The sequence below is a fragment of the Dendrobates tinctorius genome, unplaced genomic scaffold (genome assembly GCF_039654945.1).
Source record: "Dendrobates tinctorius isolate UK_male_01 unplaced genomic scaffold, ASM3965494v1 ptg000191l, whole genome shotgun sequence".
NCBI classification, from domain to species: domain Eukaryota; kingdom Metazoa; phylum Chordata; class Amphibia; order Anura; family Dendrobatidae; genus Dendrobates; species Dendrobates tinctorius.
In genome coordinates, this window is record NW_027361858.1 from 13,925,510 (window position 1) to 13,940,251 (window position 14,742).

Here is a 14,742-nt window from a genome sequence, read left to right on the forward strand (position 1 = left end):
CATGTAGAGTCCATCCGTTCACCTTTTCTGCGTCGCACAAAGACACGGTGGTTGGAACCAAAGATCTCAAATTTGGACTCATCAGACCAAAGCACAGATTTCCACTGGTCTAATGTCCATTCCTTGTGTTCTTTAGCCCAAACAAGTCTCTTCTGCTTGTTGCCTGTCCTTAGCAGTGGTTTCCTAGCAGCTATTTTAACATGAAGGCCTGCTGCACAAAGTCTCCTCTTAACAGTTGTTGTAGAGATGTGTCTGCTGCTAGAACTCTGTGTGGCATTGACCTGGTCTCTAATCTGAGCTGCTGTTAACCTGCGATTTCTGAGGCTGGTGACTCGGATGAACTTATCCTCCGCAGCAGAGGTGACTCTTGGTCTTCCTTTCCTGGGGCGGTCCTCATGTGAGCCAGTTTCTTTGTAGCGTTTGATGGTTTTTGGCACTGCACTTGGGGACACTTTCAAAGTTTTCCCAATTATTCAGACTGACTGACCTTCAATTCTTAAAGTAATGATGGCCACTCATTTTTCTTTACTTAGAATTTGTATAATGGCAAGAAAAAGCAGCTAACAGTCTATTCAATAGGACTATCAGCTGTGTATCCACCAGACTTCTGCACAACACAACTGATGGTCCCAACTCCATTTATAAGGCAAGAAATCCCACTTATTAAACCTGACAGGGCACACCTGTGAAGTGAAAACCATTTCCGGTGACTACCTACTGAAGCTCATCAAGAGAACGCCAAGAGTGTGCAAAGCAATAATCAAAGCAAAAGGTGGCTACTTTGAAGAACCTAGAATATAAGACATATTTTCAGTTGTTTCCCCACTTTTTTGTTAATTATATAATTCCACATGTGTTAATTCATAGTCTTGATGCCTTCAGAGTGAATCTACAATTTTCATAGTCATGAAAATAAAGAAAGCTCTTTGAATGAGAAGGTGTGTCCAAACTTTTGGTCTGTAAAATATTAATAAATATATATATTTTTTTTTTTTTTTAGAGCAAAATTTAAATTCATGAAGACATCTCCAGCGAGCTGACATTACACCCTCACATTGAATGTAAGGGATTAATTATAACTGAAGTGAGAAAGAACTGACACGTCATTCTCAATTCAAGTACAGACCTCTTGCAGTGATCAGGTAATTACAACAGGAGATCTGCTGTGAGAGCCAGACACCAAGCTTTATTCAGAGGCAGAGAAGTACACTAAGACAGTGGACTGGTCACCAATCTTTTTTGAACAAAGGACCGACTTCAAGTAAGGCCATTTTTCCATTGCCCGGTGGGGTGGGGGTGGGACAGAGGCGGGGCTTTGGTCATATGAGGGTGGGTATATATAGTACGATGGATCCACACCTGTAAGCCCTCACATTTAGTATGATAGCTCCACACCTGTAATCTCCCAATATAAAGTATGATGGCCCCACACTTGTAATCCCCCATATACAGTATGATGGCCCCACACATATACACAGTATATAGTTTAGCTCAGGGATGCTTATCTACACAATATACATCTCAAGTTACAGTATATAGCTCTGTTCACAGTATATAGCTCAGGACGGGGATGCTCACCTATACAGCTCTGGTTACAGTATACAGCTTAGGTCAGGGATGCTCACCTGCACAGCTCTGGTTACAGTATAGAGCGCAAGTAGCTCAGGTCGGGAATACACACACACTATATTATATATATATACACACACACACACACACACACACATATACATACATACATATACACATACATACAGCAGCAATCACAGGCGCACGAGTCCGTACTGACTGAGCACGCTCCTGAATGCGCGCCTTCCACCTTATAAGCCTGCCTCAAGCTGCCCTGATGCACCAATCAGAGTCAGGCCAATTTCAGCCTGGCAGCCAATCAAAACACGAAGCTGCACAGCCAATTGAGCGGCTGCAGCTCCCAGAGACTGCCACTCCCACTACACAGAGGACCTTCCAAGTCCCACACCCCGGCACAAGGAAAATTAAAGGGGCCGGCGGCTGCCGCAAATCACACAGTCAGTGCGTAGTGCTGGTCTGCGGCAAGGACCGGCAAAAAAAACCTCAACGGCCCGGTCCGCGGACCAGTGGTTGGGGACCCCTGCACTAAGGTATGAGCTTCCTGTGATCAAAGCATGCGTCGCAGACTTTTTGAAGCTAGTGGTCAGTGAATATTGGAGTTTGCATCAATCCGATATTTACGGGAGACATATTTTCGGCATAGTAGTGAAGGGACGAACATAACGCATTCACTCACATCACCGTAAAGCTATTCTAATTCCTCCAACTTAGTATCAGGCCAATGGATGGTGCTATCCATGCCATGTTTGAGCTCTTTAGAAAGGTAAAATCGCATTAAGACACATGAAGACAATATCTACCACTTGGGACCTCCAGGGACAAAGATATCCTGTGAATTGGGGGATCTCATAATTTGCTAAAAGACATAGCACAGCCAACAACAAGCCCCCATATGAGCTTGTTCATGGGGAGGTATGTGGGCCTAACTTTCATCTAATAAAAATGAGAGTTTGGCCTTTTGACATTGTTCCATGTCTTCCAGCGTGAACACTCTCATAGCTAACTATTTTCCTAATCGGAGTGCTTCCCTACATAAAGATAAGAGCCATTCCTGCAACATCAGGTATAGTACTTCTTTCAGGTTTCCTTTTTATCCTATGTAATTATATATACCATATTGGTTTGATCCCATTTTGTATCATCTTTGTATATTTTTTACATTAGAAATGCTGCCTATATTTTCCAATTAAATATATAAAATTTAATAGCTCTGTTCCTTTTGCTCTGTAAACCGCACACCTGAAGCCATACGTTAACTTTAACGGGTGTCCAAGCGACCTGTTCTTTTTGTGATTATGGAGTGTATGTATGCATGTATATATATTATGCTTTGGAATGGGAATGTGTATATACACCATACACTTACTGCGAGTTCCCCAATAACCGGCCTAGTATTGGAAGCAGCCACGTCCTCGTCCATCACTTGTCAGTTAATTCTATAATTGTCCTCACAATTGGGGGCAGCGGAGTTGCATCCCGAGACAAACTGGTAACACAGCTATGGGTCAGTGTGACCGTCCCTGGCTGATATTATATATACACAAACGCTTACCTGTTGGTGCGCAAACTTATGAAGTGTGCACAATAAATCGGCACTTGTTACCATACTCCAGCATCCTCAGCCACCATCCTTTTTTGTTCTAATCTCCTCCGTACTCTATGCAGTGTCACAATAGCCAGATTAGCATCTGTATGACAGTAGTCTCAGTGAGAGAAACAAAATAGGAATCTTGTGGGTACGATACCTTTTAATGGCTAACAAATAATAGTAAATCATGTTACAAAGCAAGCTTTCGGGACTGCTTACGTCCCTTCATCATGCTGATATAATATTTGAAGAAACCTTATTTATATACAGTTTAAAGCACATGCTGGTGTGATACATTTATGGCCCATTACCATATCTGAGCTATTTCCGCCAAACAGCCCTTTGATCTCACAGAACTTCACACCACTGATGTAATCTTACCTAATTAAGGATTCTCTCTTAAAGCTCTGTATTTGTTTATTGAAATGTCCATGTATCACACCAGCATGTGCTTTAAACTGTATAAAAATAAGGTTTCTTCAAATATTTTGTTATATCAGCCTGATGAAGGGACATAAGCAGTCCCGAAAGCTTGCTTTGTAACATCATTCACTATTTGCTAGCCATTAAAAGGTATCACACCCACAAGATTCCTATTTTGCTTCTCTCACTGAGAGCACTTTATATATATTTTTTCTACTGGCTAACTCGGTACCAAACCACTTTTTTCGTATGACAGTAGTGACATCCCAGCACATCCTCTGCGAGTCTCCGACTCTGTTCGAGGTAAAACAAGACGATTTTCAAGCAGAATCTGCATCAGGGAGTGCTTTTTCCTCCTCTCCAATACATTGTCACATTTTGAGCAAATTCTCAGAAGGAATTGATTTCTAAGAAACCAGTGAAAATCCTTCTCCTCTGCACAGCAAAGTTTGATTTTACAGTGAAATGAAAAGCTTTCAAAGATCATAAGAATTTGCAGAGGACTCTGGGGCTGATCCGCTTGAGAGACCTTCTTACAAAATTCTGTGCGATTCCAGCATAAGGTTTACGCTTTAGCCTCAACATGAACTGTGTAAAGAAACAGTCCGTTTCCTTAAGGAGGGATCAGAAGTATATTCCCCCCAGTGGGTGGAAGATGAGGTCCTAGACCTCACTTGGAGCAAAGGTCATCCTAGTGACTTGTGCAGTTCGGAGAAAGATGAAGTGGTCATGCTGCTTCAGTACTACAGCAAAAGAAGGAACAGGGTGCAAAAGCATGGCGAGAAGCTACTAGCCAATACATTTGGCTGCTACTGCCCAGCACCCTGATGAACAGAGCACATAAAAGCAAGCTCAAAAGGAGCTCGCTGGCATGGCATTTTTTTAGGCAATGTGTTGACGACAAGCAATGGGCAGTTTGCACACTGTACTGTCAGAGTCTGAAGTGAGGCGTAAATGATCTGACCCTGAGCTTCACTTGCATGATGAGGCATCTGAATTCTAAGGTGCAGTGGAGTGCACACTTCTTTGAGCCTCCTCCCTCTTCTGCTGCTGTGCAAGTCTCTTCCTCCAGCTCACAATCAATAGGGACACCTGCCTTCACGCAAAGGTTGTCAAAGCACAACCACCAGTGTCACCGAGCATCTCCTTACTGTCCCATGGAAGTTTTCAGCTCTCCATATCCCAAATCCTCAAGAAAATGAGGAAATACCCCCTACTCACCCTTGAGCCATAGTCCCGAATGGCAGCATTTGCATTGCAAGTTTCTGGCCTTTGAAATGCTGCCAATCTGAAAAGCAGGAAGAAGAAAAAAAAAAAAAAAAAAAAAAAAAAAGATGGTGGTAGCTGTCCTGCAGTATATTGTACCCAATCACCACTACTTTTCCATGAGGGCCATTCCTGCCCTCTACAGACATGTTGTGGACCTAATTAGGTGTGCAATGCGCAACACCATCAATGGAAAAGTACACATAACCAATGATACATGGACCAGTAAGCACGACCAGGGATGTTCGATCTCCCTAACTGCCCACTGGGTAAATGTAGTGGTGGCTGAGAGAGGCGGAGAGGTATTCTAACGCATGTCCTACCACCACCGAAGATTGCGGATGTTGTTCCGTCCAGGTTGCCTCCTCAACAGATCACAGTAGTAAGAACTGCACAACCAACTTCAGCACAGCCAGGTGGAAAACGACAGCAGGCTGCCCTTAACCTCCTGGGGGGTACAAATCCAACACCACGCAGGAGCTGTGGACGAGGATCAAACAGCAGACATGAGTGATTGGTGACGGTGAACCTCAAGACTGGTGGAGTGTGATAAGTAAAATCTCATAGCAGCTCTGGACCTAGCCTGTTTGACGCACATCACTTGCCTGGCGAATGTGCTGAATTTGATGGTGCAGAGCTTCCAGGAAAATTACCCACATACAGTAGGTACAGAAAGTATTCAGACCCCTTTAAATTTTTCACTCTGTTTCATTGCAGCCATTTGGTAAATTCAAAAAAGGTCATTTTTTTCTCATTAATGTACACTCTGCATCCCATCTTGACTGAAAAAAAACAAATGTAGAAATTTTTGCAAATGTATTAAAAAGAAAAACTGGAATATCACATGGTCATAAGCAGGGCTGTGGAGTCGGTAAGCCAAACCTGCGACTCCGACTCCTCAATTTCCCTAACACCAACTCCGACACATATTGCTTATATTTAAGTGAAAAATTTATTGTAGTACAATGTGAACCTCAGACATTTAATCATTTTTATGATCCAATAATCAAGATATTTAGATAGAACAGAATATATATTGGTGTACTACCCGGTTTTCATTCTTTTTGGTACAGATACGATATGGATAGACAGATATGGATAAATGGATATATAGATAGAGCAGATTTCTAATCTGCTTTTGCTATTGAAAACATTATCTATGAGCTCAAAAACCTTTCAGGTGATGCAGTTTTTTTAAAAAGATGATCAGCTTTTGCAGCTGAAAAACGTATCCTCAAAAAACAAAGGAAAAACGCTGTGCGTGAATGTAGCCTTAGATCAGGAATATAACAGCCATTTATGGGACATTTCATAACTTTCCCAAACTCCTATGAAAAAATATTCAGCACATCCTGCATTGAACTACTGTACCCAATTTATTATATATTTTAGGAGTCGGTCCATTTTATACCGACTCCAACTCCACCAAAATGAGCTCCGACTCCACAGCCCTGGTCATAAGTATTCAGACCCTTTGCTCAGACACTCATTTTAAGTCAAACGCTGTCCATGGCCACGTGTATGACACGTCAATATCAATCAAAGACGGAAGATACGACTAGGCACAGAGGGGAGGGACAAACGTCCATCGTATACCCCAAGGAATTTGTTGGGGTGTACAGAGGGAGTAGGGAACAGACAGACAAGTTTGTGGGATGCAGCACAGGAGCCGTTAAGGTGGTGCCGTGTGTTCATAGGCTCAAAAACTGGTGACAGGTTCAAATGAGTATTTCAGTGTCTATATACAAACCACAATGGTCAGACTCCATCTCCAGGCCTGAACTTTATCTTCATGAGGCTGCAAGTTTGGGTTGGGAGACCTGCGGTTATATGAAATTCATAAAGTTTCTTATAAGCCACAAAATGTATGTGTGTGTAGGATGTGGCTCCTGAACAAAAGTTCTGCCCACAGCTCATTTACAGAGCCCTCAGGTGGTCTGGCTAGGGCTGCCAGGAGGACCAATCTTGTGGGTTCCTCCATAAAATGTATAGGTAAGACCGCCCCATACACACTCTAGAAGGGAAAGGCAGCAGTGGGGAAAATCTGCGATTGTTCAGTAGGAACAGCCATGGCTACTAGTCGTCTGTGAGCAGATCATTAAAAAGGGCCCCATCAAGAAGAAAGATGCTGTCAAAAGTAGAAAATTCACAAACTGAAAAATGTTCGCCTAACGAGAACTACAGCAATCAATAATATTGAATCAGGCCGACTCATCGAAACGCCATCGTTTCCAACAAAAGCAAAAAACGATTATCCAGCAAATTAGAAAAAAAGTTCTAGCAAACAGAATTAGGTGCTGTGAAATGTTAAACGACCAACTCAGAGATTACCACCGGTGGAAAAGTCCAAAGTTTACGAGATCTGCACAGCAGCTTGAAGTTTATGAGGTGTATGCTGCCCAGTTACTGTATAGCTGCAGCAGCTGTAATAACATCTTGCTCTCACGTGTTGTCACTTTAGGTTTTCTAATATTTGGAACTCTAAAGCGGTGATAAAATATGTACATTCAACACAATCTACAGGGGGGGCCATTTATATGGATACACCCAAATAAAATGGGAATGGTTGGTGATATCAACTTCCTGTTTGTGGCACATTAGTATATGGGAGGGGGGAAACTTTTCGGCCATTTTGGATCCAACTTTATTTTTTTCAATGGGAAGAGGGTCATATGACACTTCAAACGTATTGAAAATTTCACAAGAAAAACAATGGTGTGCTTGGTTTTAACGTAACTTTATTCTTTCATGAGTTATTTACAAGTTTATGACCACTTATAAAATGTGTTCAAAGTGAAGCCCACCGGCCATTCACATTTTATGTAGGTGTATCCACATAAATGGCCCACCCTGTAGATTATATCAGAGCGTGTATAAAGTCAGAGCGAGATTGGAGCGCAGTGCATGGACTAGCCGGCGGCTCTCCCGACCCAAGCGCAGAAGCTGCAGGTATTACTATTGAGCGGTCATGCTTGGGTCTGGAGAGCCTCCGATTAATACAGGGGTCTTACTCTGCCCTTGGCATAGCTCAATACCAGAATAAAAGGGCTACAACACCTGGTAGCCACACAGTCAGTAAAGCAGACTAGCAGTGCACAGTGTACACTACAGCTCCATAGACTGTAATGGCTGTGCTCAGGGATTCAAGCTCAGCTCTCATTGACTTCTATGGGACCTGAGCTGCAGTGCCAGGAAAGAACGCAAAGTGTACACAGCTGAGGTGTTGTGGCTTCATACACTGCCAACATCTAATTGGTGGGTGTCAGACCCCCAATCTGAGACTGATCGCCTGTTTTAGGACATCCATTAATCTTAAATACTATATTTCCCCTTGTAAAATAAGTGCACCCCCTCTGGCTCTATTAAGTGCTAAAGCAGTAGGTTCTGATGGGGGGGCTTCGGAAGAGGATAATTTGGAGACCCCACTAATCATTACAGGCAGGATTTGGCGCAGAACGTTGTTCCATTAGTCGTGGGAGCCATATAGCGCCCTGCGGCCAGCCCCCCACATCCCCCTTTACCCCAGCAGGAGTCCCATTGTACTGGGAAGCAATAGCTATTCATGCAGTTGTCTCACTGCTCCATGGCAGTAGTAAGGCCTCCACACTGCTGGTCAGGCACATCACCCCCCTGTAACAGAAAGGTCACATGCCAGGCACAGACGCCGTGAGACCACCCAGCCCCTCACCTGCCACTGGTGACTGCTCCTCCTGACCCGAGCCCTCCCAGGACACTCAGGCACGTCAGGAGCCCAGAAAGGAAGTGCTAGCACGCCAAGCCTGGAATAAAGTTTTGTTTGTTGAAAGTTCACGCCTGTTCCCCGTTACTGGTTGGTCCTGTGATAGTCCACACCCCCTCTGCCCTTATTGGCTGAAGCTCCGAGGTGCTTGACAGATATGACATGGGCAGACGTTTACATTGATAGGAAGCGTATGTGAGCGGCACCTAGTGGTTATCAGTATTATTACAATTGACTTTTTGCCGCATCTGACGAGCCTATTTATGAGTTAACTGTATGTTATTATCAGTGTATATACTTGCGCCACTTCTACAGAATAGCTGCGACTTTATGCCTGCCGCCATCTTTTTTCCTCCTATCGGCTTCCGTAGCGTCCTCCTTGTTGTCTATAGCAACTGATTGTCCCTCTGGAGAGTGGAATCCGGCAGCTCCTCTACACCAATCAGATCTCTCGCTCAACAAGAGAGCACAGATTCCGCCAATCAGAGGCCAGAGATTGCTCCGGCGGGCGCTGCAGCGGGACATAGCACCGGAGGAGAACAACAAGCGGCCGGAGCGCAGGGAGCAGGTAGGGGGCCCATGGTGAAGGCTGCTGGCGAGCTGACACTTGTAGTTCTTCCATGGGCTGCTGCTTGTTTCTTAGAGTGATGGATCTGCCCCGGTCCTCTCGCCATCATCCCTAGGGTATGACTTTGTGATAACCCCCTATTGTGGCACTAGCTGCTCACCATTGGTGGGACTGGGGATCGGCAGCACAGTCTGTGCCCACCGCACACTAGGACCACCAGTGGTGACAATGGAAAGTCGTGAGCCCCATTGCAAAAGGGCCCCCGATCCTGAGGGCCAAAGGAACCGTTACACCCCAGCCTGCCACAGCAACCGCCTCCATGTGGGTGAAGTTCTGTGTATGACTGCTACACTTCACCCCAACATGTACAGGGGGCTGGGTGGGTCCTGCCTCACCACGTAAGACTACCATCACACACCCGTATATCCTGATCTGAGTACAGACTGATCAGAAATGGGACTTCTGGCCTGGACTCCGGAGTTCACACCCAGAGGCTTCAGATCAGGCGACCCACAGTGACCTGTGCACGGTGGTCTGCACTCACATCACCCTAACATGTACAGGGGGCTGGGTGGGTCCTGCCTCACCACGTAAGACCGCCATCACACACCCGTATATCCTGATCTGAGTACAGACTGATCAGCCATGGGACTTCTGGCCCGGACTCCGGAGTTCACACCCAGAGGCTTCAGATCAGGCGACCCACGGTGACCTGTGCACGGTGGTCTGCACTCACATCACCCCAACATGTACAGGGGGCTGGGTGGGTCCTGCCTCACCACGTAAGACCGCCATCACACACCTGTATATCCTGATCTGAGTACAGACTGATCAGCCATGGGACTTCTGGCCCGGACTCCGGAGTTCACACCCAGAGGCTTCAGATCAGGCGACCCACGGTGACCTGTGCACGGTGGTCTGCACTCACATCACCCTAACATGTACAGGGGGCTGGGTGGGTCCTGCCTCACCACGTAAGACCGCCATCACACACCCGTATATCCTGATCTGAGTACAGACTGATCAGCCATGGGACTTCTGGCCCGGACTCCGGAGTTCACACCCAGAGGCTTCAGATCAGGCGACCCACGGTGACCTGTGCACGGTGGTCTGCACTCACATCACCCCAACATGTACAGGGGGCTGGGTGGGTCCTGCCTCACCACGTAAGACCGCCATCACACACCTGTATATCCTGATCTGAGTACAGACTGATCAGCCATGGGACTTCTGGCCCGGACTCCGGAGTTCACACCCAGAGGCTTCAGATCAGGCGACCCACGGTGACCTGTGCACGGTGGTCTGCACTCACATCACCCTAACATGTACAGGGGGCTGGGTGGGTCCTGCCTCACCACGTAAGACCGCCATCACACACCCGTATATCCTGATCTGAGTACAGACTGATCAGCCATGGGACTTCTGGCCCGGACTCCGGAGTTCACACACAGAGACTTCAGATCAGGCGACCCACGGTGACCTGTGCACGGTGGTCTGCACTCACATCACCCCAACATGTACAGGGGGCTGGGTGGGTCCTGCCTCACCACGTAAGACCGCCATCACACACCTGTATATCCTGATCTGAGTACAGACTGATCAGCCATGGGACTTCTGGCCCGGACTCCGGAGTTCACACCCAGAGGCTTCAGATCAGGCGACCCACGGTGACCTGTGCACGGTGGTCTGCACTCACATCACCCTAACATGTACAGGGGGCTGGGTGGGTCCTGCCTCACCACGTAAGACCGCCATCACACACCCGTATATCCTGATCTGAGTACAGACTGATCAGCCATGGGACTTCTGGCCCGGACTCCGGAGTTCACACACAGAGACTTCAGATCAGGCGACCCACGGTGACCTGTGCACGGTGGTCTGCACTCACATCACCCCAACATGTACAGGGGGCTGGGTGGGTCCTGTCTCACTACGTAAGACGCCATCACACACCCGTATATCCTGATCTGCGTACAGACTGATCAGCCATGGGATTTCTGGCCCGGAGTTCACACCCAGACACTGCAGAGTTCAGATCAGGCGACCCACGGTGACCTGTGCACGGTGGTCTGCACTCACATCACCCCACCATTTACAGGGGGCTGGGTGGGTCCTGCCTCACCACTTAAGACCGCTGTCTGTATGTCATCTATCCGCCCGCATGCCATGCTTATACATCAGCGGCGGTTATCATGTACAAGGCCATAAACTGTGTCTGATGTAAATAATGACAATCAGACGCCGTACAGTCCAGCCAATATGGCACCCAGTTATTGTATTGGGCACCCAGTGACTTGAATGGTTGATTCTCATCCGAAACACAGAAGTGACTAGCGCTTGCTGTGATGGTTTTCCCTTGGACACTTAATCCACGAGGAGAAACTGTCATCTGAACCTATTGGAAAACATTGGTCCATGTGATCCTGACGGCTAACACATGGCCAATCTGTGGGCAGCATGTATCAGGCACAGGCCGTGCAACCTCAACCAGGTATTTGTGGCTTAGAAATAGTGCAGCATTTCAGAGAAGACATACTCTAATAGCCGCCGGGAACTGAGTCGCACTGGCTGTTAGTCGGATCCCCAGGGCCTTCTCCCCACCTGCTATCCTGGATTCACAACGCTCTGTCTACATGCTTGTAACAGGGCGCTACCAGCACTCCAGGGCAGCGGGTGGGGAGAAGCAGCTGTGGACCCGCCTGTCCGTCCAGTATGCAGTGTGTTTCGGTCCCCAGGGTCTTCTCCCCACCCACTACCCTGGATTCACAGCGCTCGGACTACATGCATGTAACAGGGAGCTACCAGCACTCCAGGGCAGCGGGCGGGGAGAAGAAGCTGTGGACCCGCCTGTCTGGCTAGTATGCAGCGTGTTTTGGTCCCAGGAGCTTCTCCCCACCTGCTATCCTGGATACAGAGATATATAGAAGAATAGCCCTTAATTCATGTGTTGGCTTCTGCAAAATCAATGCAGGAGCCGACAGGATAGGAGACATGGTTTACATACAGTAAATCCACATAGAATAGTTAGATATATAGAGAGGTGTGTTCAATACAATTAGTATATTGTGTGTGCAAATTTTGGGACATGTATGTATTTAGATTCTTTTCCTGGGGTTATACAGTTTGCAACCAGGACGATGCTAAGATGCGACTGACCCGGCTGCAAATTACTGGTGAATGAATAAGATGCTGCCAGCGCAGACTCAGTGACTTGTGGTGACTTCACTGAGTCTGCGCTCCCTCAAAGCCTGAACTGAGATGAACTCTTGAGCATGGGAAAATGCTAGTTGATTTTCCCACGCTCAAGAGTTCAGCGGGGGTTAGGCTGTGAGTGTGTGCAGCATCAGTGACATCACCGCTATTCACTGAAGCTGTTCTCACAGCCGCCCTGAACTGCTGTGACCTCAGGTCCGTGGGAAAATGCCAGTCCTGAGGTCACAGCAGTTCAGGGCGGCTCTGAGAACAGCTTCAATGAAGCTGTTATATATGTATATATCTATCTGTACTTACATACAGTACAGACAAAATGTTTGAACACACCTCATTCAAAGAGTTTTCTTTATTTTCATGACTATGAAAATTGTAGATTCACTCTGAAGGCATCAAAACAATGAATTAACACATGTGGAATTATATAATTAACAAAAAAAGTGTGAAACAACTGAAAATATGTCTTATATTCTAGGTTCTTCAAAGTGGCCACCTTTGACTTTGATTACTGCTTTGCACGCTCTTGGCAATCTCTTGATGAGCTTCAAGCGGTAGTAACCGGAAATGGTCTTCCAACAGTCTTGAAGGAGTTCCCAGAGATGCTTAGCCCTTGTTGGCCCTTTTGCCTTCACTCTGCGGTCCAGCTCACCCCAAACCATCTCGATTGGGTTCAGGTCTGGTGACTGTGGAGGCCAGGTCATCTGGCGTAGCATCCCATCACTCTCCTTCTTGGTCAAATAGCCCTTACACAGCCTGGCGGTGTGTTTGGGGTCATTGGCCTGTTGAAGAATAAATGATGGTCCAACTAAACGCAAACCGGATGGAATAGCATGCCGCTGCAAGATGCTGTGGTAGCCATGCTGGTTCAGTATGCCTTCAATTTTGAATAAATCCCCAACAGTATCACCAGCAAAGCACCCCCACACCATCACACCTCCTCCTCCATGCTTCACGGTGGGAACCAGGCATGTTGAGTCCATCCGTTCACCTTTTCTGCATCGCACAAAGACACAGTGGTTGGAACCAAAGATCTCAAATTTGGACTCATCAGACCAAAGCACAGATTCCACTGGTCTAATGTCCATTCCTTGTGTTCTTTATCCAAAACAAGTCTCTTCTGCTTGTTGCCTGTCCTTAGCAGTGGTTTCCTAGCAACTATTTTACAAAGAAGGTCTGCTGCACAAAGTCTCCTCTTAACAGTTGTTGTAGAGATCTGTCTGCTGATAGAACTCTGTGTGGCATTGACCTGGTCTCTAAACTGAGCTGCTGTTAACCTGTGATTTCTGAGGCTGGTGACTCGGATGAACTTATCCTCCGCAGCAGAGGTGACGCATGGTCTTCCTTTCCTGGGGCGGTCCTCATGTGAGCCAGTTTCTTTGTAGCGCTTGATGGTTTTTGGCACTGCACTTGGGGACACTTTCAAAGTTTTCCCAATTTTTCGGACTGACTGACCTTCATTTCTTAAAGTAAGGATGGCCACTCGTTTTTCTTTACTTAGCTGCTTTTTTCTTGCCATTATACAAATTCTAACAGCCTATTAAGTAGGACTATCAGCTGTGTATCCACCAGACTTCTGCACAACACAACTGATGGTCCCAACCCCATTTATAAGGCAAGAAATCCCACTTATTAAACTTGACAGGGCACACCTGTGAAGTGAAAACCATTTCCGTTGACTACCTCTTGAAGCTCATCAAGAGAATGCCAAGAGTGTACAAAGCAATAATCAAAGCAAAAGGTGGCTACTTTGAAGAACCTAGAATATAAGACATACAGTATTTTCAGTTGTTTCACACTTTTTTGTTAATTATATAATTCCACATGTGTTAATTCATAGTTTCTCCAGTCACCTTCCACGACAGCTACATCGGAGGATGTCTTCCCCGCCCTAATAGGGGACAGGAACACAAAGAGGTTAAATACCCCTCCCCTTCCTGCAACCACCAGTGTTTTCCTGTCCCCTATGGGGCATGAAGAGGTCTACGATGGTGCTGCCGTGGCCGGCGATTGGAAGCACCCCACGTCCAGTACCACCTGGGATACCTGTCAGATGCCGAGCGGCCGAGGTCGGGGGCCTTGCTCTCCTCCTCCTCGGGTGGTTGCTCCCATCTCCGCCTGCATGGTGGGACTCGGGACTCTCCCTCCTCTCCTGCGCCTCCTTCGGGGGTAAAGCGAGGCGGTGATGTGCGCGCCGGGGGCCTCTAGATAGCTCCCCGGCTTTCTCCTCCTCCGTGCTGCCGGTTCCTGGGGGCTCACGCTGGCCGGGGGTGGCGTTCTTCCACTTCGGGCGTTACTGGGCTTTCCACTGGGGCGCGCGTCACTTCCAGTCTGTCCCTATGCGTTCCACGGTGGAGCGCA

The 14,742-nt window shown here is 47.0% G+C and overlaps 2 protein-coding genes across 4 annotated transcripts in view; one reads left to right on the top strand and one right to left on the bottom strand.

The window, feature by feature from the left end:
- The window catches only part of ACO1 (aconitase 1), a 104,125-nt gene extending 95,417 nt beyond the window's left edge, over window positions 1–8,708 (bottom strand). For both annotated transcript variants that reach the window (XM_073552465.1, XM_073552464.1), the window contains exon 1: window positions 8,556–8,708. The gene's annotated coding sequence lies outside the window, so the exon portion shown is untranslated. The remainder of the gene's footprint in view (window positions 1–8,555) is intronic.
- Window positions 8,709–9,020: 312 nt separating this feature from the next.
- The window catches only part of CCDC171 (coiled-coil domain containing 171), a 204,034-nt gene continuing 198,312 nt past the window's right edge, over window positions 9,021–14,742 (top strand). For both annotated transcript variants that reach the window (XM_073552466.1, XM_073552467.1), the window contains exon 1: window positions 9,021–9,174. The gene's annotated coding sequence lies outside the window, so the exon portion shown is untranslated. The remainder of the gene's footprint in view (window positions 9,175–14,742) is intronic.